The 26685-nt window shown below is 35.2% G+C and overlaps 1 long non-coding RNA gene across 1 annotated transcript; it reads left to right on the top strand.

The window, feature by feature from the left end:
• Window positions 1-15683: 15683 nt before the first annotated feature.
• Window positions 15684-16994, top strand: LOC117318529. The gene is made up of 3 exons (XR_004530387.1): window positions 15684-16106; window positions 16253-16338; window positions 16508-16994. It is a non-coding gene; the product is annotated as an uncharacterized LOC117318529 (long non-coding RNA).
• The last annotated feature ends 9691 nt before the right edge of the window (window positions 16995-26685 follow it).

Here is a 26685-nt window from a genome sequence, read left to right on the forward strand (position 1 = left end):
GGCCATCTTTGATTTTGACATTTGAAGTTTGTTATCGCTAAATCTCACAAAGTACTGAAGGGATCTTTCTCAAATTTCACATGCAGGTTCCCCTTCGTCCCTAGTTGTGCATATTCCATTTTGGTAGCGATCAGAAAAGAATATGGCCGACAGGCGGCCATCTTGGATTTTGACATTTGAAGTTTGTTATCGCTAAATCTCAGAAAGTGCTGAAGGGATCTTTCTCAAATTTCACATGCAGGTTCCCCTTGGTCCCTAGTTGCGCATATTCCATTTTGGTAGCAATCAGAAAAGAAAATGGCCGACAAACGGCCATCTTGGATTTTGACATTTGAAGTTTGTTATCACTAAATCTCAGAAAGTACTGAAGGGATCTTTCTCAAATTTCACATGCAGGTTCCCCTTGGTCCCTTGTTGTGCATAATCCATTTTGGTAGCAATCAGAAAAGAATATGGCCGACAAAGGGCCATCTTGGATTTTGACATTTGAAGTTTGTTATCGCTAAATCTCAGAAAGTACTGAAGGGATCTTTCTCAAATTTCACATGCAGGTTCCCCTCCCTTGTTGTGCATATTCCATTTTGGTAGCAATCAGAAAAGAATATGGCCGACAAACGGCCATCTTGGATTTTGACATTTGAAGTTTGTTATCGCTTAATCTCAGAAAGTACTGAAGGGATCTTTCTAAAATTTCACATGCAATTTTCCATTGGTCCCTTGTTGTGCATATACCATTTTTGAAGCGATCAGAAAAGAATATGGCTGACAGGCGACTATCTTGGATATTTACACTTGAAGTCTCTATCTTTCTCAAATTTCACATGCAGGTTCCCCTTGGTCCCTTGTTGTGCATATTCCATTTTGGTAGCAATCAGAAAAGAATATGGCCGACAAACGGCCATCTTGGATTTTGACATTTGAAGTTTGTTATCGCTAAATCTCAAAGTACTGAAGGGATCTTTCTAAAATTTCACATGCAATTTTCCGTTGGTCCCTTGTTGTGCATATACCATTTTTGAAGCGATCAGAAAAGAATATGGCTGACAGGCGACTATCTTGGATATTTACACTTGAAGTCTCTAATTGTCAATTGTTTGATCGATGGGAAGAGACAATGTCTGACGTGTAAGTGCCTGATCAAGGATCTTCCTCATTGTACATTTAATGTTCCTTTTGTTCGAATATCTTGTGCATGTTTTATTAACAAAATGGCTAACATGTGTCCATTTTTTTTTTTTTTCTTATCTGAAGTTTATATTTTATGACATAGTGTTATATATATTTCCTATTTCTCAGAAAGTTACAAATTATGAATGAATATTATTCAAAATACATTTATTGTGGGTTAATATTGGTCTGAAATCCTGTATAAACAATATATATATATGATTTATTTTCTTGTTTTCTTATTATTACAGACATAAAATGTTATCTTTCAGTCTTAGAAACACCTTAGTTCAGACAAGATTGGAGGAATACCACCATTTGTCCACTATATGTATTTGTGCAGTCATTTCTCTTTACAGCATATATTTTCAAACTTATAAACATTGAAATAATTTTTACAAATTATTATCGAAGTATTGTTATAAATCAAAGATGCTAGTAATGATACTGTTTCATTTCATAAATAATGTTTTAAACATTGATTGAAATGGGTTTTTTTATTGCAAATTATATAAGACTCTAATGAAGTAGAGTTATAAATCATGTAGCACAGCTTGGATCTCTGCATTGAATTATACTACAGTACATGTTATCAAAATGGTACTGTTTCATTGCATGATTAATGTATTTTTAGGAATTATTTATCAAAGAATATTTATTTAAAAGCTACAATATCTTTCTTAGAACACTAATTACAATTAAAATTATATTTAAAAAAATCGTTGGCAGCGGTATTCGAACCCATATATTGCTGGATCACGTGACCGGAAGTATTCGATAGTGCAATCTGGGATACGGCGAGGTAATGACGGGCACATGTTTTCGTGATTAATTTGCCTCAATGATTTCTTTATAGGGTTTGCTCTAGTTGTTACGTTGGTTTGCACTACATATTTATATGTTATAACACATGGTCTACATTCTTGAGTAGTTATGAACCTCGAGCTCTTACATTGTAAATACGATACATGGCCTTGTCAGTTGAGTGATGACACAGTCCCTACTGCGTAATAGCCTTGTTAATAATGTGTACTCAGTTGCACAAAGTGTTCCATTGTTTTTGTTTATAAAATTGGATGTAGACGATGCTAGCAGCAATGTTTTAGCATTTACCAAGCGATCCATTGGGTTTACTAAACTTTTCCCATGAGTATTTGATCAAAATTGATGCAGTACACTATATATAATATATATATATAGGCCTATATAACAGGCAGCTGTGCATGATAAATTGTGCTTACATTCCGGCCCGATTTATTATCTGTTCAAGATCCGACAAGGGCACGCTATGGTGTTTTCTTACAGAAGAAAAATTCCTCCTACGAGACCATGAACTAGTGATGGGTGCAAATTTAAAGGCGATCGTCAGAATATCGTAGGGCATTTGTTCTTTGTACAGTAATTATATAATTCCCTCATCTATGATATACATATAACCATGAAATTGATCAGGACTTTCGTTTCTTGTTAAGATCAAACAGGTATCCCTAGGCCTACACAATCATTTCTAATGTATATTTCTCACACTAGATCTAGTACAATCAAATTACAATAGATACTATTATTTGTTTATATCTTACATGTCAACAAAATTTAAGATGCATCATTTAATACATGCAGAGTCAAATAAAAAATGTACATACATACATTCTAAATGCATTGTTTTTGTTGATCTGAATTCATTTTGAATGACCTTACCTATGCAAAAGTCACAATAGACTTTCTGCACTTTAATTCTCCATTCCCAGTACTCCCATAACATGAGAGCCAGTACTGGTTGGCTTTTTTATGATCGGACATTGTTTGACCGTGGTTCTCATCCAGAGACTGTCTGATCCCTGTCCCCGCCCTGATCTGATAGTGTTGGTTAAAATGTGCCAAAAACCATCTAAAACGATAATTTATGTTAACTATATTTAGACCTACTTAAGCTTGTTGATTATGTATTAATTAGTCCATTGATGTCCAAAATGTTGAGTGACGTTTGATATAAAACATGCTACTGAATATGTTGCTATTAGATGTCAAAACATAATTGATTTAATCAGAGAAAGTCTGTTTCCATGATTTTATGCTGTTCTGATTGTTTTTATGCATAAAAATTACACTTCTATTTGTTTTGATTAACCCAATTGAAAACGAGTATGGCAGCATTTACAAGTGAAAGAGAGTCAAGTTATTGAGTGGTCCGGTGGCACAGTTGTAACACACTTGCCTTTCATCAAGATGGTCTGGGTTTGATTCCCCGATAGGGCGTGAATAGGTTTGGGGGTCACCTTCCCGACCACGTGGGTTTTCCCCGGCTACTCCGGTTTCATCCTACAGTAAAACCCCTCGGGCCTTCCATACGGACCAACAAGATTGATTAATATCTGTTAATATAACTTGTTTTGAAATTGTTCAATTTATATTTATATTGGAAATTCTAATAATCGCTGCTTCTTGGATATAAGTATGGACAAAAGTTTTGTAAATATGTGTATTCATCATACCTAGATAGAACAAGGTGAGTCACATTATGGAAAATGTGAGTTTAAAGGGGCATTCCTTCATTGATTAAAGTTAAGGTCATCAAAATAAAAGTATGAAAAATATGTATTTTTGTCAGGTAGTAGAAGTTAAAACGTTTACGATAATATGACAGTTTCACTGACAATGTAAACCAAAGTTCTTCAAATATTAAGTCTTTAAAATTCATAATTCGCTGCAAAGTATCACTAATTACCACAAAGACTGGGAGTATTTTTGTACAATTTGTCATTTTGCTATGCATAAAAGTATGTTATGATGCCATTTTCATTACTAGTAGGCACTAACCATTTAATATTCGTTAGGATATAAATTTCAACAATAGCAATTTTGCATGTTTCTGATGTGCAAACGAAGGAATGCCCCTTTAATACATTTTGAACGCCTGATTAGCTATGTCCTAACAGCAAGGAATGTGAACAGTGGCAATTTGAGGTTGTAACGTGACGCATATCAAAAGTTTCTCGTCTTGTTAAACCTCTAATAATATTATATTATTGGAGTACCTTCCCACAAGGAATAGATGGTTTTAAATCACTTTTTCAACACAAGTTATTATACCCTCGTAACGAAGTTAGGGGTGGTATACTGGAATCGGCCTGTCTGTCGTCCCATAATCTTGTACGGACAACTGCTGGGCCAATTTCAATTAAACTTCACACAAATTTAAAGGACCATGTGCAGATGTGCATCCAACTATTTTTTGAAAATTTTGGTTGCTCTGGAAATTGGTCACTTTAAACAGGTTTTTCGTCACGACTCCTAAACCGCTGGGCCAATTTCAATGAAACTTCGCTTAAATATAAAAAAGGACCATGTGTAGATGTGCATTATATTTTTTTTTTTCTCAAAATTTTGGTCACCAATCGCTATAAACAGGTTTTTCGTACTTAAAATTTTCCCTGGACAGAATACAACGGAACATTAAAAAAATACAAAAATAAATTTTGCAATTTTGACCCGGTGAGGAATGTTTTTGGCTAATTTCACTGGACTAATAGAGGACTTGGAGGAAGAAAAACAGACAAAACTGCTTGTAAACTAAAAAAAAATACTGTTTGAATTACAGAATGCTGAACAACTGTACAGATTTGATCTGTACATAGTTTGGCCTCACAGAGACAATGTCGATATAAAGGATGGAAAGGCACAATTGCCAAGCCAAAGGATTTGATTGGTTGAAACCTTGTCCAAGTCTGATTGAATTTATTTAAAATATTTCATATGGAGATTACTGCACTTATGTTGTGCAGGTCTTCCTTTGTGTTATCTTTTACTAACTGTTGAAATGTGTTACTTTAGTAATTGCTTCAATTTCATCAGGTATTAAATTATTGTTGATTTATACAAGGCAGGGTTAATTTCAAATCTAATGTTACATTCTCTTGTTTCATGTTTTGTTTCTTTGCTATTTGACAGGTGTATATTGTTTAGCCCTGCTGTACTCTGATAACATAGCGACAAGTAGGTGAGGAAATTCACTTTTCTTTAGTACGTAAGCGAACGACATCATCACTCCCTGCTTATTTCACTTATATAGTATTTGAATTCTGTGACGTCTGTCCAGACTATCATTTACATCCAGATACTTGCAGTCTTTATCAGCAGTTTAGTACTGCTGAAATGTTGTTTGAATTTCTGTATCCCTTTGAATTGAAACTTTGTTAGGTTACTGATACTATCATCACAGGATTACATAGTTTTTAGGTTTAAGACTTGACTTTCTGAATTTGCACTAAAATTCACTTTCGCAATTCAGTATGGACTTAAATATAATTGACAAAGTGAGGAAGCTGATACATATAATTAGATGTAATTCTTGTTATGTATTATTTATTAACTTGTAGGTGATGGGTCGAAGACGTTCAGGTGGTATCCGCCAGGCGGCTGTGATACAGAAGCAGAGGATGAGGGAGAGGAGAGCTGCACGAGCAGAGTCACCCGATGCCTCGGCATCAGATGGTTTGGGAGAACCATCCCCAGTGTTGGCAACTGCAGGAAAATCTCCAAATGCCCTGAGGTTGGTAACTCCTCAGGGAAGTCTGTGCATCCAAAAGGATGTCCCACCGAGGTCTGATTCGCCACCGTGCGAATGTACACCACCGTGTGTACCACCAGTAACTACCGATGGTAGGGATGGTGCAGGGCAGACGAACACCACTGGGTCAGTACCTACTGATTGCACATCACGCGTGCCATCACAACAAACTTGTGATGCAGTGGTTGAAGATGTTGAAACAAAAGTTACAAGAAGTGTGAACGAAACAAAAAACGAACAAATGAACAAATCAAAGAACAAACTGAAATGCTACTCAAAAAATGAAACAAAAACCTTACCTCAGAGCAGAACAAAAGATAAGAAAACTCATAAAGAACAAGATAATACTCCCACTCAAATACCCAATGAACAAAAAGACAGACTTTTTGAAAGAATATCTCAAATAGAAAATGAAAGCAAGGTCAGAACAGATTCTGATAATAATCAAGCATACACTGATACTATTGATGATAATATAACAGATGTTATATTTGTACAACAGACTGAGCCTGAAATTTATCCATTTTCACCACTGTGTTTGAAATCAAAGGAGACATTTGTAGAGCAGTTTGGATTTAAGAATATCATTTTGGATAGTAACACACAAATCACCAAAGAAAGTCGCACACTAGCCAGACCAAAGCAAACAAAAACAATATGTGGTGATGGAAATTGCTTTTTTAGAGCTGTGTCTCATGTTTTATGCGATAGTGAAGAAAATCACATGTTCTTTAGAAATGAAGTTGTGAATCATATGATTGATAATGATTTATATTTTAGAAGTCACTTAAGATCAGGTGAACGGTCTGTAAGTAATTATGTGGTTAAGAAACGTATGTTGCATAATGGTACATGGGCAACAGAGGTAGAAATACTAGCTGCAGCAGACTTTTTGAAAACGGATATCTATATCTATGATGATGCACAGTCTACTTGGCTAAAATTTTCAGCAAAACAAGTCCATCCATTTGTAGATGTTCATGATGAAAGTATATACTTAATTCACAAATATCAAGCTCATTATGATGTTGTTTTGGATGTTATGGAAAAGGATTGTTCTGTTGAAACATTTGCTGGAAACAAACAAAATATTTACTTTGCAGTTCAAAGTACAGAAGAAAAACAGCAAAAAGAGCAAACCGAGCCAGTACCAATGGCAGTACAAGGCCACTTTGACCAAAGCGATCCAAGGTTTCTGGACAATGCTGGTAAGCAATGTGTCATGAATAGTTTGTCAGCTCTCATATACAGTTGCAACAAACATACAACAGCTTGGACACCATTTGATGTAGATCAAATCCTTACAAAAGGCAATGAAATGTATGAAATTTTGCAGCGTAGTAGTACCATTGAGCATGATCTGCTAGCAATTAATGAAATACCAAGATGTGTGGAGTACAATGATGAGCTATACCACTTCACATTTCAAGAATCACTTATGGGTACGCTTGATAGTACAGGACAAAATTTAGACGAATTTCAGTTTTATACACTGGATGAAGCTTTAACAATATCTTTGATGCAGGATGATAGCCAGGGTGCATTTGTGACATTTAGAGGAAATACATTTGTTGTCATCAAACAGGATAACCTTTACTGTATATGCGATTCTCACTCGAGAAATTTAACTGGCATAGTTGATCCAAATGGCTCTAGTACTGTTATACATTATCAAAATATTGAGAATGTGTTACATCATTGTCTTCAACTTGCAGAATCTTTGGCGTGCCAAATAAATGATGTTTTTGAAATAACTGCCGTCACAGTATCTAAAGCATCTTCCATCGAATCAGGAACTAGTTGTGCAAGTTCATTATCAAACAAAAACAAAAATACTGAAAAAGATTCAGTCAGGAGAAGGATCACACTAGAGTCATATTTCCAAGATCAGGAAAAGAGGAAAAAATGTTGGAGAATGAAAACGGACGAGGGAAATAGCACAGACACTTTTTCTGTTTCTATCTGTTCAAGGAAAGAATATATGCGTAACTATATGAGAAGAATTAGACTGGGTTCGAAACAAGCAAGCTTTCAGAAAAAAGACCAGAAAAGGAAGAGAGATGAAAGGCAGCATAATCCAGAAAAACACCGTGCGATAGATAAACAAAGCAAGGCCAATACACGTGATAAAAATCCAGAGAAACACCGTGCCATAGATAAACAAAGCAAGGCCAATGCACGTGATAAAAATCCAGAAAAACAGAGACTAATAGATGTACAAAAGAAGGCTAATGCACGTGCAAAAAACCCAGAAATGTACAAGGCCGTAGATCTACAAAGCAAGAATACTGCACGTGAAAAAAATCCAGAAAAACACCGTGCGATAGATAAACAAAGCAAGGCCAATGCACGTGATAACAATCCAGAGAAACACCGTGCCATAGATAAACAAAGCAAGGCCAATGCACGTTTTAAAAATCCAGAAAAACAGAGACTAATAGATGTACAAAAGAAGGCTAATGCACGTGCAAAAAACCCAGAAAGGTACAAGGCCGTAGATCTACAAAGCAAGACTACTGCACGTGAAAAAAATCCAGAAAAACACCGTGCAATAGATAAACAAAGCAAGGTCAATGCACGTGATAAAAATCCAGAAAAACAGAGACTAATAGATGTAGAAAAGAAGGCTAAGGCACGTGATAAAAACCCAGAAATGTACAAGGCCGTAGATCGACAAAGCAAGACTAATGCTCGTGAAAAAAATCCAGAGAAACACTGTGCGATAGATAAACAAAGCAAGGCCAATGCACGTGATAAAAATCCAGAAAAACAGAGACTAATAGATGTACAAAAGAAGGCTAATGCACGTGCAAAAAACCCAGAAATGTACAAGGCCGTAGATCTACAAAGCAAGAATACTGCACGTGAAAAAAATCCAGAAAAACACCGTGCGATAGATAAACAAAGCAAGGCCAATGCACGTGATAACAATCCAGAGAAACACCGTGCCATAGATAAACAAAGCAAGGCCAATGCACGTTTTAAAAATCCAGAAAAACAGAGACTAATAGATGTACAAAAGAAGGCTAATGCACGTGCAAAAAACCCAGAAAGGTACAAGGCCGTAGATCTACAAAGCAAGACTACTGCACGTGAAAAAAATCCAGAAAAACACCGTGCAATAGATAAACAAAGCAAGGTCAATGCACGTGATAAAAATCCAGAAAAACAGAGACTAATAGATGTAGAAAAGAAGGCTAAGGCACGTGATAAAAACCCAGAAATGTACAAGGCCGTAGATCGACAAAGCAAGACTAATGCTCGTGAAAAAAATCCAGAGAAACACTGTGCGATAGATAAACAAAGCAAGGCCAATGCACGTGATAAACATCCAGAGAAACACCGTGCCATAGATAAACAAAGCAAGGCCAATGCACGAAATCAAAATCCAGAAAAACACCGTGCCATAGATAAACAAAGCAAGGCCAATGCACGTGATAAAAATCCAAAAAAGTTACAGGAACTTGACCTAAAGAGCAAACAACGAGCAAGAAAAGATCCTCTATATCTCGAGCAAGAGCAGCTGGTGAAAAAGAAAGCTAGACTTGATCCATTGTTTTTACAAGCCGAAGCTAAAGCTGATGTTTCTAGGAAAAGGCAGTTACGCTTAAATAAAAACTTCCTTGAGAACGAAAGGTTAAAACAAGTAGAAAGAAGGAAGCGAAACACAATAGAACATAAAGCATTAGATAGAAAACGAAAGGCAGATAATCGAAACCACGATACATTTAGTGGTATTGAAAGACACCAATACAAAAGGAGGCGTTTTGGAAATGATATATCAGAATGCATAACTGTCTTCCAAAGAAAAATTCAGAGAGGGCCTGAATATGTGTGCACATGTTGTCAACAGACATGGTTTAGTGAAAGTGTAAAAGAAAGTTCCCCGATTCCTGTTTTTCCACAATACACAGATTTCTATACAGGATTCAAATCTGTAGATGGTAAGGAGTGGATTTGTCATACATGTTATGCCTCATTGAAGAAATGCAAAGTCCCAAAACTGTCGGTCAAGAATGGAATGAAATGGCCAGAAAAACCACCAGAATTAGACTTGCATCCACTTGAAGAACGCCTCATAGCATTGAGAATACCATTTATGCAAATACGAGAATTGCCACGAGGCGGACAATACTCTGTAAAAGGAAATGTAGTGAATGTCCCAATAGATATTCAGCCAACTATTAATGCATTACCAAGACAAATGGATGAACATTTCACAGTTGCTGTTAAACTGAAAAAAAGACTAACATATAAATCATGTGTTTTGTCGGAGAATGTTCGGCCTAATATGGTACTCTCTGCCCTTCATTGGTTGATGAACAACAGTGATTTGTATAAGAATTCTTGTACTAAAATTGATGATGATTGGGTTCAGAAAACAGCTGAAAGTGCTGAAGAAATTGTTCAAGAATTCACAAAAGCACAAGATAATGAATCAAATGTGCTAAAGAACCAATCTAGTTCTATACCTACTGATCAGTTCAAAATCAGACACTTCAAAGAGAATAATTTAGATAATAAAAGCTATGATGACAGCAGCAATGCTTGTGAGAAAGATGATAATTTCATTGAAATGAATGAAGATGAATGTGTTCAAGGCAATTCTGATACGCTCATTGATGAAGCCAACCTTGACACAAACAAAGAGCTAGTCTTTGCACCAGGTGAAGGTCAGCAACCAATCGGTCTCTATCATGACGAAGATGCAGAGGTCCTATCATTCCCATCAATATATTGTGCACAAAAAAGGTTGAAAAACAATGAGAGACAAACACCTGTTTCATACAGTGATTTAGCAAAATGGGAACTTCGAAGTGTTGATAGAAGAGCTGCAGCATCTGTTCCAAATATATTTTTCAAATTGAACAAAATACAAAGAAAGCAGGTAGCAGACAAAGTAAATTTGGCAATTCGCAGAAAAAAGAGTGACGGAAACAAAATTACTGCTTCAGAAGCACAAAATCCTGAAATAGCAGACAAGATAGTAAGCTTAAATGAAGGTTACTATATCTTCAGAACTCTCAGGAATTCTCCAGCATATCTTTCTTCAAGAAAAAAAGACGTCTTCGCAATGATAAGACAGATAGGATTACCAACATGGTTTATGTCATTGTCTTCTGCCGATACTCGATGGAACGAGTTGCTTAAAACCCTTGCTGTGTTGTCTGGCACACCTTGCTCTGACCAACAAATAAGAAATATGACTTGGTCTGAAAAAGTTAAACTTGTACAAAAAGATCCAATGACATGCAGTCGATATTTTGACCATAGGGTTCAAGTATTTATGAATACTGTTTTGAAAAGTGAACATGCCCCAATTGGAAGTGTAACAGACACATTTCAACGTATAGAATTTCAGAACAGAGGTTCTCCACATGTTCACATGATGATCTGGACTGAAAATGCACCCAAATACAACATTGATTCAGAAGAAGACATTATTCGATATGTTGATAAACATGTGACATGTTCTCTTGCTGTAGATGATGACATGCAGGAATTTATTAAAATGCAAGTACACAAACATTCTAAAACTTGCAAGAAAGGTGGCAGATCTGTGTGCAGATTTGGATTTCCACTTCCCCCACTTCCAAACACTATGTTATTGGAACCACTTGAAACAGATGTTGATGAATACAGACAAAAATACTCGGAAATTCATGCTAGAATGAATGAATTCAAAGATGGGTGTGACATGTCTTATGAAGAGTTTCTAACAGAAGTTGTGCAAATTGAAGAGGCAGAGTACATTAAGTGTATAAGAAGTTCATTGAAAGGACCGAAGATATTTTTAAAAAGGGAACCTAAAGAAATGAGGGTAAATTACTACAATACCACAGTACTACAAGCATGGAAAGCAAATCTCGACTTGCAATTTGTTTTGGACCCATATGCCTGTGCAATGTACATTGTATCATACATAAGCAAATCACAAAGAGGTATGAGCACTATGTTAGAACAAGCTTCAAAAGAGGCAGCAGAAGGAAACATGGATCTTAAACGTCAAGTCAGACATATTGGAAACAAATTTCTCAATTTTGTAGAAATCAGTGCACAAGAAGCATCATATCTTGTACTTCAAATGCCCTTGACCCGAGCTTCTCGTGAAGTCATATTCATTAATACGTCATTACCTAAAGACAGAGTGTTCCTTCTGAAAAGCCAAGAACAACTGAAAGATCTTCCTAAAAACTCTACAGATGTTGAATCTGACAATATCATCAAGCGGTATGCAAGGAGACCAAAAAAGCTAGAGAACTATTGCCTTGCTGATTATGTTTCTGAGTTAGATGTGAAATACAAAAAACCAAAGCAGAGTTTAGAAAATGATCATAATGATGATGATGATACAGGACATCATTCAAATAAAGATGACCACTCAGATTCTGAGAGTGATGCAGAATTCAATAATGAAAACACAATTATGAAGTTGCGGGGTGGCATTACAATCAGGAAACGCAAGAACCCTAGAATTATTCGATATGTCAGGTATAGCAAAGCCACTAATGCTGAAAACCATTACAGAGAAAAAATATTACTGTTTGTACCATGGAGAAATGAAGAGCAAGATCTTTTAAGTGGCCATGAATCATATGAAGAACACTTCAACAGCAGACAACAACAGATATTGCCTATTATTGACAAATATGAACATCATGTTGAGGAACTAGACATGGCTAGATATCAGGCAGAGGAAGACATAGTCTCAGAGTTTGATACTGTTGCACCCAACACTGAACAAGTGCAAGCAGAAGATGCAGAACAATCAGTTGATCGGTCTGAAGAATTCATTCACTATGTACCACCAGAACCATCACACAGAACAGTAGACATTGGTCAAGACCTAAACCTACCAGAAAGTACAGTATCAGTTGAAACAAGATCAGTACTTTTGCCAGATGATGAATATATGACATTGCTCCGTTCTTTGAACAAAAAGCAAAGGGAATTTTTCAACCATGTCGTGAAATGGATTTCTACAAAAAATGAACCTATCTATGCATTTCTTTCTGGTGGAGCTGGAGTTGGAAAATCAGTCGTTATCCGAGCATTATTCCAAGCATTGCAAAGACAGTTGAACTCAAAAGAAGGTCATGACCCAGACAGCATAAAGATTTTGCTCACAGCTTTTACAGGAAAAGCAGCATACAATATCAATGGTGTAACAATAGCATCAGCATTTCATAAGAAAATGTTTCAGACACAACAACACATGCACAGTGATGAGCTGAATACCTTCAGAACCACATACAAAGATCTCTCTGTCATCATTGTAGATGAAATTTCAATGGTTGGTAATAAGCTGTTTGCTTTCATGCATGAACGCTTAACAGAACTGACAGGCACAAAGAGAGACTTTGGTGGTATAAGTATCATAGCAGTTGGAGACTTATTTCAACTATCACCTGTTGCAGACTCGTGGATCTTTAATGATTTGAAGATAGGTTTAGCAAGGAACTTGTGGAAAGAACAGTTTCAACTATTTGAACTTGAAGAAATCATGAGACAGAAAGATGATTTACAATTTGCTCAGATGTTAAACAGGTTGAGATTAAATGAACTCTTACCAGAGGACAGAGATCTTATTAAATCTCACACCATTACGCCTTCATCACCTACTTATCCAAAAAATGCCTTGCACTTATTTACTGAAAATAAGCGAGTTGATTATTTCAACAACGAGTTGATACAAGACCTAGTCACCACAAAGGTGAATGTGCCAGCTCATACAGATGTCATTGCCCCTTCAAATATAAGCAAGCAATCAAAACTTCACTTGATAAAAGAAATGAATAAGCAAGAAAATCACAGCAAAACTGGAAACTTACCTAGCTTGCTTAAACTTGCAGAAGAAATGTTATATGATGTGACGGTGAATGTTGATGTAAAAGATGGATTAACAAATGGAGCTTCAGGCATTGTAAAACACATTGAATTCAAAGAAATGAACCATGAAAGACCTGGCATTATATGGATACTTTTCACTGATGAAAACATTGGATCTAAAAGGAGAACAAAATACAAACATTTATATCATAGAGGAATCAATAGGTTGTGGACACCAATGTTTGAAACGAAACGGTCATTTTTAAACAATAGAAAAACTTATGAAAGAACCCAGTTTCCTCTAGCCCCATCTGCTGCCAAAACTGTACATAAAGCACAAGGTACCACTGTTGATGAACTGGTAGTTGACCTGAGGTCCAATTACAAAGCTCCACATATCCACTATGTTGCATTGTCACGAGTTAGAACATTATCAAATCTTTACATCCTTGATTTCAACGACAAGGCATTAACAGTTGACAAAAATGTACATGTGGAAATGGACAGACTCCGTAAAATACCTATGCATTTATGCTATATTCCATTATACAACATTGACAATGCACATGTGAAACTCGTATTCAACAATGCAAGGTCGTTGCACAAACAAATAGATGATGTAAGACGTGAACCAAACATTCAAAGTGCAGATATCATTGGAATTTGTGAATCACGACTTGTTGATACAGACAGACAGGAATGTTATGATTTACCCGGCTTTACTGCACACAGACTGGATGAAGATCATAATGGCAAAACAAGGCCAAACCATGGACTAGTTGTGTATGTAAAGCATGGAATTACTGTGGACAGAGTACACCCCCATAGATATGATGGAATTGAATTCATGACTATCGATGCAAAAGTCAAGGAAACAGAGATTCAAGTTGTCTACCTTTATAAAACACCAAAACTTGGTATGCAGTTATTTTTGAAAGCTTTAACAGACCACATAAAACCATGCATTGATAGAAATAAATCACTTTTTATTCTTGGTGACTTTAACATCAATCTTCTGGACATATCAGATGCCTTTTTGCGATTTATGCGAAGCGAATTCTCATGCAAACAAGTAATTACAGAGCCAACAACATGTTATGGAACACTACTCGATCATATCTACACTACAGAGACTGGAGTACAGACAGGAGTTATTCCAACATATTGGTCTGATCATTCTCTTACTTTCTGCACTAAACAATTTTAGATTCATTTGTAACACAATGCAATCAAAATGAAGATGCAATGTAAAGCCTGCAACAGATTAAAATGTTTATCGGAGAAGGATCCTTTGTTAATAACCAAATGAAAATCCTGACAGATCAATTACTGAAGTAGCAGAATTTAAGTTAAATACATATTAAACCAAACAAAAACCTAATACAGATCTATTACTGAACTAGCAGAATTTAAGTTAAATACATATTAAACCAAACAAAACCCTAATACAGATCTATTACTGAACTAGCAGAATTTAAGTTAAATACATATTAAACCAAACAAAAACCTAATACAGATCAATTACTGAACTAGCAGAATTAAACTTTAATACATAACATAGCGAAGCTGACCTTATAACTATTGCAATATCAACCAAAACAAACTCATATTTACAAAACAGTCTACTCATCAAAATCATGAAATAGTTTTGATATTGAAGAATGTCCTAAACTGAGACATGAGCATTTAAGAAACTTCAAAACAAATTTACAGATAAACAACCATGCCCATGTGACATATTATTAATGTAGTGATTGTGTGCTTAAATATGGTATTTGTACCATATTTAATCACATACTTGAAACTACCTCCACTGGCTAAATAGCTATGGGGAGAGCACATTTTGTTTATATCGTTACATCAATGTATTTTTAGTTGTGTGCTTCCTGTATCTGATATTACATGTAAATTAATTGATGTACAAAATCTGATGACCTTTCAAGCATTGTATAGATTTTGCCACTTGCTTTACTCAAACTTGACTCTTTTTTCAGAAATCATTACGTTCCAATATGCAAGTAAATGTTAAGTGTTTTTGAAATCAATCAAATATTGAATTCTATGGAACTAGTATGAATTTGTGATCAGATACGAACATTCAACTTACTGTTCTTCCAAGTTAGTCACTTGCTTATATCACACCAATGACTCATGTATTGTTAAATATTTGCCAGAAAATTTGTTAAAACTTGAAAACTTACTTTAAATGATTTTGATGTGTATGACCTGTCATGTACGGATACTTAGAGCGATTGCAAAAGACGCATGTTTACAACTTTGATTCAAGGACATACCTGAAAAGTGTATCACTGGAAATATCAATTAACTGATATTTGATACAACAAAGTGCGGATGAATAATGAAACTGATCAACAAAAAAGAACCACAACAAAGTGCTAATGAATATCAAGAAAATAAACAAAAACTTCAAAACTACACAAGACATTTGGAAATACTGGGGTATTGGACAATCGTTTCCTCCATGTAACTACCACCAATGATCAGATCCTTTGTACTGGCCACAGACCTAAATCACTATCAGGTAATGCCAATATGTTCTTTTGTTCACCAATTGTTGATTTTGTATTTCTATCATCAATCAATTATTGAAATTTTTGTATTATTACAAGTTTGCGTCGTAGTTATCTATTTACTGCTCAATACTGAACCAGGTCATATCAATTTCAGGAATAGAACAGACCAACCAATATGAAAACAAAACAAAACAGTAGTATGAAGACAGATTCCAGACACGGACAACAGTTTTCTAAGACGTAAGTTATTTTCCAAGCAATTATATTGCTTTCAGTAAACATGTATACATTGCAGACACATGCTAAATATGTGTTACAACCCTTTTAATTAAGTTTTTATGTGTGAATCAAATTTATTTAAAAGTTCCATTTGATATTTTTGCCAATTCAAACTTTTCTCTCATTACAGGTACATCCCTACACGCAATCCACATCAAATCACTCTTGGAGTTGATCAATATTTATCCAGTTGTGTTCTGCAAGACCAAACAAGTCCTCATGTCGGTTTCAATTCATCTCTAATTGTACAATGCAAACATTACTATTCTACATGTAGATCACAAATTTAAGTTTAGATTTGTCCTACACCATGTTATGAACAACAGTTGCAATATTTCATATACCTGGTATCACTGCTGTTGTATTTGAACAATGAGACCATGTGTTTTCATTATTTGGTCTCAATTTTAATTCAAGCTGGACTACAAAATGTTTCAGCTGTATGGTGTTATTCATACCATTCACTTAAATTGTGTGCTTTATATTGTGTAAGTGTATATAAAAACATTTCTTGAATATCTGTTTAACTCAGTTAGTCACTTCGAATATTTGCAAATAAGCCTCTGCCATTTGGAGTAAGACTTAAAACAAGAATGTGATAAAAGCACATGATTGATGTCTTCAGCAATTCATGATTCTCAGCAAATTAATGTTGATTTATTGTAACAGGTAAGTATCTGAAAGTGGGGTCACTGGCATGGCAGTAAATGCCTGTAAACCCTTTCTTTCCATGTCATGTTGCTCAAATAACTCAAGAACATGGAGTAAATTCACGATGACATATCAGGTGCGCATGGTCTAGTTCCATGGCATGCCTTCTATATTTTTTGGTGTGTCATTAAAAACGACTTAACTGATTTATAAAACTTTTTTAAACAACTTAAACTATATTGTCAATTTCATGCAAATTGACTCATATGTGCTCAGTGTGGTATTAGACAAGATAATATTCATATTGTGTTTATATGGGAAAATGAGCCATACACTTTCCATGAAGTATGTACATCATAGGTATAGTTCTGTACACCTATCATACAATCTTGTGCTAAATATGTCTATGAAACATCACATTATATCATTGTTCATTCACTAATTGCTAATTTTATTTATAATTTTATTACATTATTTTAATGGTAAATAAATATTTATTGTATATATAATAATATCATGGTTGTTTTTCCTATTAAACTCTTACCTTTGAAACCAATACAGACCATCATTTTCTTGACGAATGTTTGTAAAACACACACAATACTAAAGATTGTCAGTGCTCTATTGGATTCATTCATTGAGGTAATCTTATCATTCTTCACAGAGGTCCATAATATCTCAAGCAAGTTTGAAATTCAAAGAAAACACTTCAAGGTCAATAATATTCTACAGAAATATATATGTGAATCATTTTAATGTAATAGCAAGAGGTGCCATACAACACATAAATTGCTTCAATACCTGCAATTTTTAGTATTGTGTGTGTTTTACTTTAATACTTTCTGAGAGATAGCGATAACAAACTTCAATTGTCAAAACCCACGATGGCTGCCTGTCGGCCATGTTGTTTTCCAACTGACCCCGAAATGAAAATATGCATAACTAGACAGACAGCCATTATTGATACATTTTATATATAGGGTCCCCTTGTTTGAAAAGTACTGGAAGGATGTTTCTCATTTTAAACAACTAAGTAAGACGAAGGGAAAAGTAGAGAAAAGTAGAGAAAAGATCAATCTGACATAGAACCTACAAAGATCATTTAATGGTGGGCGCCAAGATCCCTCTGGGATCTCTTGTATGTTTATATGTTCAGTGTTATATGTAGTACACCCTTGTTTTTTGTTGACTCACTGTTGAATGTTCTTATTTGTTGTGTGTGGATCTGGTAAGCTAGATATTTTACATTGGCATATTCATTTTTTTCTTTGCATATATATATGATTAATTGCTTTGTAGTGGGTACCCAGTGTGGCTGTCCATACTTGGTGTCATTCTGGTCATCTGTCAACGGTAGCAACTAGTGAGCAGGTGCCCCTCCCAATCAAGGGGAGATAATTGTATAGGGTTTGACCCTTAGCGTTATAAGGGGAATAACTCTTTATTTTTTATTTTTTTTTTATTTTTTTCTCTTGTTGTTGTTGTTGTTAATTATTCCTTACTTTGTTTTTTTTCCCCCTTTCAGCTGATGACTTATATTAGACTTGGTTTTCAGAATTTTCTATTTATTTCAGCTTTGGTTCTATTCTTGTTTAACATTTTACCATTTGTAATGGCTGAGGGTGGACAAGAACCATTAGTTGACAGGTCTGAGGGTGCGGATTCCGAAGTGGATCCAATGAAGGAATTTTTTGATAAACTCGGGGTGAAGCCCAAGACTAGCAACAAGGAGGAGCTTCAGTCATGGATGGTGAACTATCTAAAGCAGCAAGGGGTCCTAACTACTGCTGATATTGACCGGCCCATTAAGGAGGAAGATGAGGGCACTACCAATGATGACGAAGTCTTTGAAAAGGAGTTATCGGCCGCTGACTAAGGTGGACGGTGGATATTAGCTCTGAAGAATTTGCAGTATATATAGGCCCAAAAGGGTGCAGGTTTGTTAAAAACTGGTACAGGCGTTCAATAAGGTAATTTTGAATATTTATCGTAGCGGTATTGCCCAACTTGAAAGCTTAATAATATGAATTCCGGCGAGGAAAATCCAACAGGTATGAACAGTATAGGCAGCATAATGGCTGCGCTTACAGATGTGTTATCGAGAACAGGTAATCTCGGCAGTACAGGTAAGGCACAGGTAGGTCACCAGGTACAACAGGCTACCTATGCGGATGTATTGTCCAGTACACATGAGTATCGTGACACAAACGGCGCGTGTATAAACAAAAACACCGATGAGCAAAATTCATATCCAGCTGGATACGGTACAGCAAAACCAGTATTTTTGAAAGAAAATGAAGTTTTTGGACAAAACACCATTGATAAGCAATATTTGAATCACACGGAAATTTATTTAAGTCTGGGAAATGTCATTCCCGCAGAACATCTGAGTGGTATACAAAGAACCGGTAATGTGTGGAGAATATATGCCGACAACGTTACAGACCGATTAACACTTTTAACCAGAGGGATAAACATAAGGGGAAAACAAGTTTTCCTTGTACCTGAAAACCCTAGAAAACCGAAATATGACCCTGAAATTACAACAAGGTTAAAAATATCAAACATACCGCTGTCAGCGGATGACGGAGTGATAACGAGAGCATTGGAACAGGGAGGATGTGACGTACTAGAAATGTACAGGGAGAAATTGAGGGTGAACAATAAATTAACCAACTGCGACAATGGAGATAGGATTGTATTTGTAAAAAAATTGAAAAAAGATCTCCCAAAATCCATGCAAATGGGAAAATATTATGGCAACGTATGGTACTACGGACAGCCAAGATATGGTACTCGAAAATGTACAAAATGTTTAGAAGAAGGCCACACATACACACAATGTGAAAATGATTGGAAATGCCTGGCTTGTAACGAAAGCGGACACAGGAAAACAGAGTGTCAAATGAAAGAAGAAAATGATGTAAACATCGAGGAAACCAACGTAGAAAACACAGAAGACGAGGAGAGAGAAACAACGACAGAAAAGAACACAAATCAAGATAGAAAAAAGAATCCAACAACGAAAGATGACAAAGGAGAGGCGGCACGAACACAAAGGACAATGGAAATGTTTGTAAATAAGCCTCGGCAAGAATTTGGAACACCAGTTGAGAGGAAAAAAAGAAGCGATTCAAAGAGTCGTACTCCGCCTTCGCCAGTGGAGACCGAATCTAAGAAAAAGAAAAAAGAACCAAAAATTAAATCGAAATGAAAGTGTTACATTTAACTTCTCTGAATGCCCAAGGGCTAAGAGACAAATGTAAAAGACTAAGATTATATGAATGGATAAAACAACAAAAAGCAGATATTTGTTTATTGAACGAAACACATATAACAGATGAAATGATAGATATTATAAACGAGGAAGTAAAAGACTTTGGTACATTTTATCATAGCTATGGTACAAATCTGAGTAGAGGGGTATCGATATTAGTTAAAACAAATGTTGACATAAATATAAAAGATATATATAAATTTGATGATGGAAGACAGATAGTAATGAATGTAGAAATATGTAACGACAAGTTAACGTTGGTTGCTTTATATGCGCCTAATATTCAAACGGAGAGAAACGCATTCTTTAAAAGGTGTCTAAAAAGAATACAAAACCATGCAACGGGTAAAATAATACTAGGGGGAGACTTCAACGAAACACTTAAAAACCATGATAGAAAACCAATTCGAAAAACTAAAAACTCAAATATATCTTTCGGGTTAAAGCAATTGATACATTCGCTGGGCCTAGTAGATATATGGAGACTTAAAAATAAAGAAAAAATACAATACACATGGCGTAGAAATAGAAATGATGAAGCCAGTAGAATTGACTACTTTTTAATAAATAAAGATTTAACTAATTTAATGAGGTCGGCTGATATCAGACCGGCAAAAATTAGAAGTACCGATCATCAAGCAATATCAATAAAAATGTATCAAAATGACAATAAAGGTCCTGGTATATGGAAAATAAATAATGCGATGATGGATGACAAGCAATACATAGATATAATTAAAACATGCATAAATGATACAGTGAGATATGGTAATAAACACCACCTAAACAAAAGGGAAATATGGGATTGTTGTAAATTGACAATCAAACACGTAACAATAAAATACTGTAAAGAAAAAGTAAAATTAAAGAAATCGGAATTACAATTATCTGAAAAAAAATTACGTGCATTAAACGAAAAGAGTACGCTAAGTGAAAGGGAAAAGGCTGAAGCTGAAAGATTAGAAAGACAGGTAGAAGATTGGTACGATGAAAAGTCAAAGGGAGCACAAATCAGGGCGCGAATAAACTGGATAGAAAAAGGAGAACAAGAGGCCCAATGGGCCTGTATCGCTCACCTGGCTCTTCAGCAACTTTGAAGTTGATGAGGTCATTTCTAAAGATACTATGTTGATTACCTCTTTATTCAAATATCATTGTAAGCTAGTTTTATTCATATTAAAAATTTTCTAGTCCTTCATTCCAGCATTCTATTGGCCTAATATCAGGTCTTGGAGGCTCTTGGCTATCGCAAATTTCATCCCTGTGACCTTGAATGTAGGTCAAGGTCATTTATTTGAACAAAATTGGTAGCCCTTCACCCCAGCATGCTACAGGCCCAATATCAGGTCCCTGGGCCTCTTGGTTATTGAGAAGAAGTCATTTGAAGATTATAGCCTATTTGATCCATGTGACCTTGAATGAAGGTCAAGGTCATTTATTTGAACAAACTTTGTAGCCCTTCACCCCAGCAAGCTATAGGCCCAATATCAAGTCGCTGGGCCTCTTGGTTATTGAGAAGAAGTCGTTTGAAGATTATAGCCTATTTGACCCATGTGACCTTGAATGAAGGTCAAGGTCATTTATTTGAACAAACTTTGTAGCCCTTCACTCCAGCATGCTACATATCCAATATCAAGTCCCTGGGCCTCTTGGTTATTGAGAAGAAGTCGTTTGAAGATTATAGCCTATTTGATCCATGTGACCTTGAATGAAGGTCAAGGTCATTTATTTGAACAAACTTTGTAGCCCTTCACCCCAGCATGCTACAGGCCCAATGTCAAGTCCATGGGCCTCTTGGTTATTGAGAAGAAGTCGTTTGAAGATTATAGCCTATTTGATCCATGTGACCTTGAATGAAGGTCAAGGTCATTTATTTGAACAAACTTTGCAGCCTTTCACTCCAGCATGCTACATGCCCAATATCAAGTCCCTGGGACTCTTGGTTATTGAGAAGAAGTCGTTTGAAGATTATAGCCTATTTGACTCATGTGACCTTGAATGAAGGTCAAGGTCATTTATTTGAACAAACTTTGTAGCCCTTCACCCCAGCAAGCTACAGGCCCAATATCAAGTCCCTGGGCCTCTTGGTTATTGAGAAGAAGTCGTTTGAAGATTATAGCCTATTTGACTCATGTGACCTTGAATGAAGGTCAAGGTCATTTATTTGAACAAACTTTGTAGCCCTTCACCCCAGCATGCTACAGGCCCAATATCAAGTCCCTGGGCCTCTTGGTTATTGAGAAGAAGTTGTTTAAATGAAAAAGTTGACGCCGGACGGCCGGACGGCCGGACGGACGGACGGACGGACGGACGACGGACGCCGCACCACGGCATAAGCTCACTTGCCCTTCGGGCAGGTGAGCTAAAAAAGCAGCAAATATTTTTTTGCTTTGGAAAAAAATAGGCAATCAAAAAAGATTATCAATGAAGTTGAAAATGAGCAAGGAAAAATCGTTAGAGAAAATGAGCAAATCTTATCTGTGATAAGGGACTTTTATAAAAATTTATATACAATGTACTACTACAAATCCGGATAAAAAACATATTCAAGATTATTTAGAAAACTTAGAAGGTGTAACAACTTTAAACCAAAATGATAGTAATAGTTGCGAAGGCTTATTTACACTAAAAGAATGTACAGAGGCATTAAAAAAGATGAAGAAAAACAAAAGTCCGGGTACAGATGGCCTTTCAGTAGAATTTTATGATAAATTATGGCCAGAGATAGGAAACATAGTTGTGGAATCATTAAATGAGGCATATCATTATGGGGAGCTCAGTGAAACGCAAAAAAATGGATTGGTATCGTTAATTTATAAGAAAAATGAAATACACAAATTAGAAAATTGGAGACCGATAACGCTTTTGAACATAGACTACAAAATATCAGCGCATGTATTAGCAAATAGATTAAAAAAAGTTATGCATAAGATAATACACACTGACCAAAACGGTTATATTAAAAACAGATTTATAGGATTTAATATTAGACAAATACAAGATATTATTGATTATTCAGAAAAATTTAATATAGATACTTGTATTTTATTTCTTGACTTCAAAAAAGCTTTTGATTCGATAGAATGGGAATTTATGTACGCATGTTTAGAGAAGTTTGGATTTGGGGAATCATTTATTCATTGGGTAAAAACACTTTATAAAAATATTAGGGGAATGGTTAAAAATAACAATTGGTTGACAGGGGACTATGGAATTTCAAGGGGAATAAGACAAGGATGTCCACTTTCTTGCTTAATTTTTGTTATTGCGGTCGAGGTGTTAGCTATAAAAATAAGGATTGAGCCAAATATTTCGGGATTTAAACTTAAAAGAAGGCACGTGAAGATAGCACAATTAGCGGACGACACAACATTATTTTTAAAATATGGTGACATTGAAAACGCAATAAAAGTTGTAAAAGAATTCGGGAAGTTATCAGGACTAGAACTAAATGAGGGTAAAACAGAGGGTCTATTATTAGGACCCAACAAGCGGAGAAATAACTTGTATACTGGTATTAATTGGCGAGCAGAAGTAAAATCGCTTGGGATATATTTTGGAACTAATACGAAAGTATGTAGTAACTTGAATTGGCAAGACAAAAAAACAACGGTAGATGAAATGTTAAAAAACTGGAAAAAAAGAAAACTCACAATGATTGGGAAAATATTAGTGGTGAATTCTTTGATCATTCCAAAAGTTACTTACCTAGCCAATGTACAAACGATTGAAAACAATAATATTAAGGAACTAGAAAAGAGCATACATGAGTTCGTATGGGACGGGAAAAAGTTAAAAGAAAAACTCTAATAGGAACATATGAAAAGGGAGGACTGAATATTAAGAGATATTGAGTCCCATATTAAAATGATGAATATAACTTGGATAAAAAGGCTAGTAGACAAAACTGATTCAAACTGGAAAACAATTCCCATTGATCTTCTTAACAAATTTGGTCAAAATCTTCTTATTTTCAAGATGAACATTGATAAGATAGATAATCTCATTACAAGAAATGAGTTTTTACCACCCTTTTATAGAGGTATTTTAGATTCATGGATTAGCATTAATGGGGGGTATAGAAAAAAAAGCTCTAACTTTGCAAATATTCGACAGGAGGTTATATGGGGAAATAGAAATATTAAAATTAAAGGGAAATGTCTATTGATAAATAATTTCATTGAGAGCGGGCTGATATTTATAGATGATATCCTTAATGAAAATAATGAAATAGATGAAATAAATATACTACATAAACTGAAAAATAAACGAAACTGGATTAGTGAAATAACGCAATTGAAAAAAGCTATACCATTCGAATGGAAGCGGACAATTAAGTCACAGATATCAAAACATACAAAAGTTAAAATAACAGCGCGGATTCAAATTTATGATAAAAGAAACTCAAAATATATTGCAGTTGAACAACTTACAAATAAGAGTGTATATGACATACTTGTTTCTCACAAATTTGAGCAAACACATTGTAGGCAATTGTGGAGAAATACTTTTGATATAGCACATACACAAACTTACATTGATCTTATGATTTTTTTATTTAAATGTTTAGCAGACAACAAACAAAAAATGTTCAGATGGAAACTATTTCATAATATTATCCCGGCAAAATGGCATCTTTATAGATGGAAAATAGAAGAAGACGAAATGTGTAATGTATGTAAAATACAAGAAAATTATTTACACTATTTCATAGAATGCAAATACTTGAATGAATTTTGGCAGCAAATTGAACATTTATTCCAAGGTTATGGATATACAATAAATCCTAGAAAATTACATTACCTTATCATGGGGTACAAAAATGAGCATACTAACTGTAAAGAATTGAATATAACTTTTACACTAATAGGCTATACAATATTCAAAACTTATCATCGAAGTGATCAAAAAAAGAAATCAATCAATATTTTAAGAATTTTCAAAGAAGAATTATTATTAGTTGGACAGACAACAATTATAAAAAAGAGGGGAATAATTAAGTATTTTATTGACAATATAAAGGTCAATTAAATTAATGAACATATTTGACGATTAAGAGTCAAACATTGAACAAGACTGGTCAATGATATCGATTGCTCGGAGGATGTGGTAAGAGTTGATATGACCAACACGGAGACTGAGCTATTGATATGATTGACCAGTCTATTATAGGGGTATATATATATATATATATAACCTTTGTTTGTTTTAAAAGAGACACAATGTTGATGTAACCAAAGGTTATCCATGCTGGTAGGGGGCTCCCCAACCGCTGGAAAAATCTTTGTTCGCCTTTCTTCTTTTTTGTTTGTTTCTAGATTTCAATATTATAAAAATTATTACTAACAAAATTATCAAAATTAACAACACGTAAATTTAACCGAGTGAGTGTGAAAGAGAACGCATGAAGATGTCCTGAAAGAGAGAAAAGAAAGTGACACTTTACTGTTGTTTATATATATAAAACATGTGTGTATGAAAGAGAGCGGCAGAGTATACTAGTTAAGAGTGTAAATTAAATCAAGAAATATTAAAAGAAAAAGAATATGATGAATGAAAAAAAAGAAGAAGAAATAATAATAATATTAATAATTATTGTACGATGATGAAATGGCTCGGTGCTCTAAATAGCACCAGATACTTAGATGTCAGATGAAAAAATATAGCACGTATGCAGTTACAGACATTTTAGACAATTAACGTCACGAACTAATAAATACTAACACGCACCTCGCAAGGTTTATCTATTTAAAAAAAAAAAAGTATTATTTTTTATTATTTGTATTGATGGAGTTACCAAAGATGTGAATATATGAGCCAACTCTGAGTACAAAAAAAAAAAAAAAAAAAAAAAAGTCTTTGAAGATGAAAATGCCCCTGTTCAGGTTCATCTTAACAGAAAACCCTGGATTGCCAAGTTTAATGGGACTGATAAGGATAGCTATGCAGTTTGGAGACATCAACTCATCAGTTTGGTGCAGGAGAACCATAAGGCTCAGGATATCATGGATGCTCTCCGTTCATCTCTGCAAGGTAAGGCTGCAAGTGTATTTGCCAGGATTAGGAATGGAGCTTCCATTGAAGAAATACTGAAGAAGATGGACAGCGTTTTTGGAGAGATTGATAGTGAGGCTGATCTCCTTGCAGAATTTTATGGAGCCAAACAACTCAAGGATGAGTCTGTGGCTGATTGGGGATGTAGGCTGGAAAGTGTCCTGGATTCTGTACAGAAGCAGTGTAACCTGCCTCATTCGGCCAACAAGATGTTGAGAAATATGCTGTGGACAGGGTTGAGACAGGACCTCAAGGATATATCGGGGTATTTGGTTGATCAGATTTCCAATTTTGACGATCTTCGTATAGCCCTGAGACGTATTGAG

This window comes from Pecten maximus, unplaced genomic scaffold (genome assembly GCF_902652985.1).
Source record: "Pecten maximus unplaced genomic scaffold, xPecMax1.1, whole genome shotgun sequence".
Taxonomy (NCBI): domain Eukaryota; kingdom Metazoa; phylum Mollusca; class Bivalvia; order Pectinida; family Pectinidae; genus Pecten; species Pecten maximus.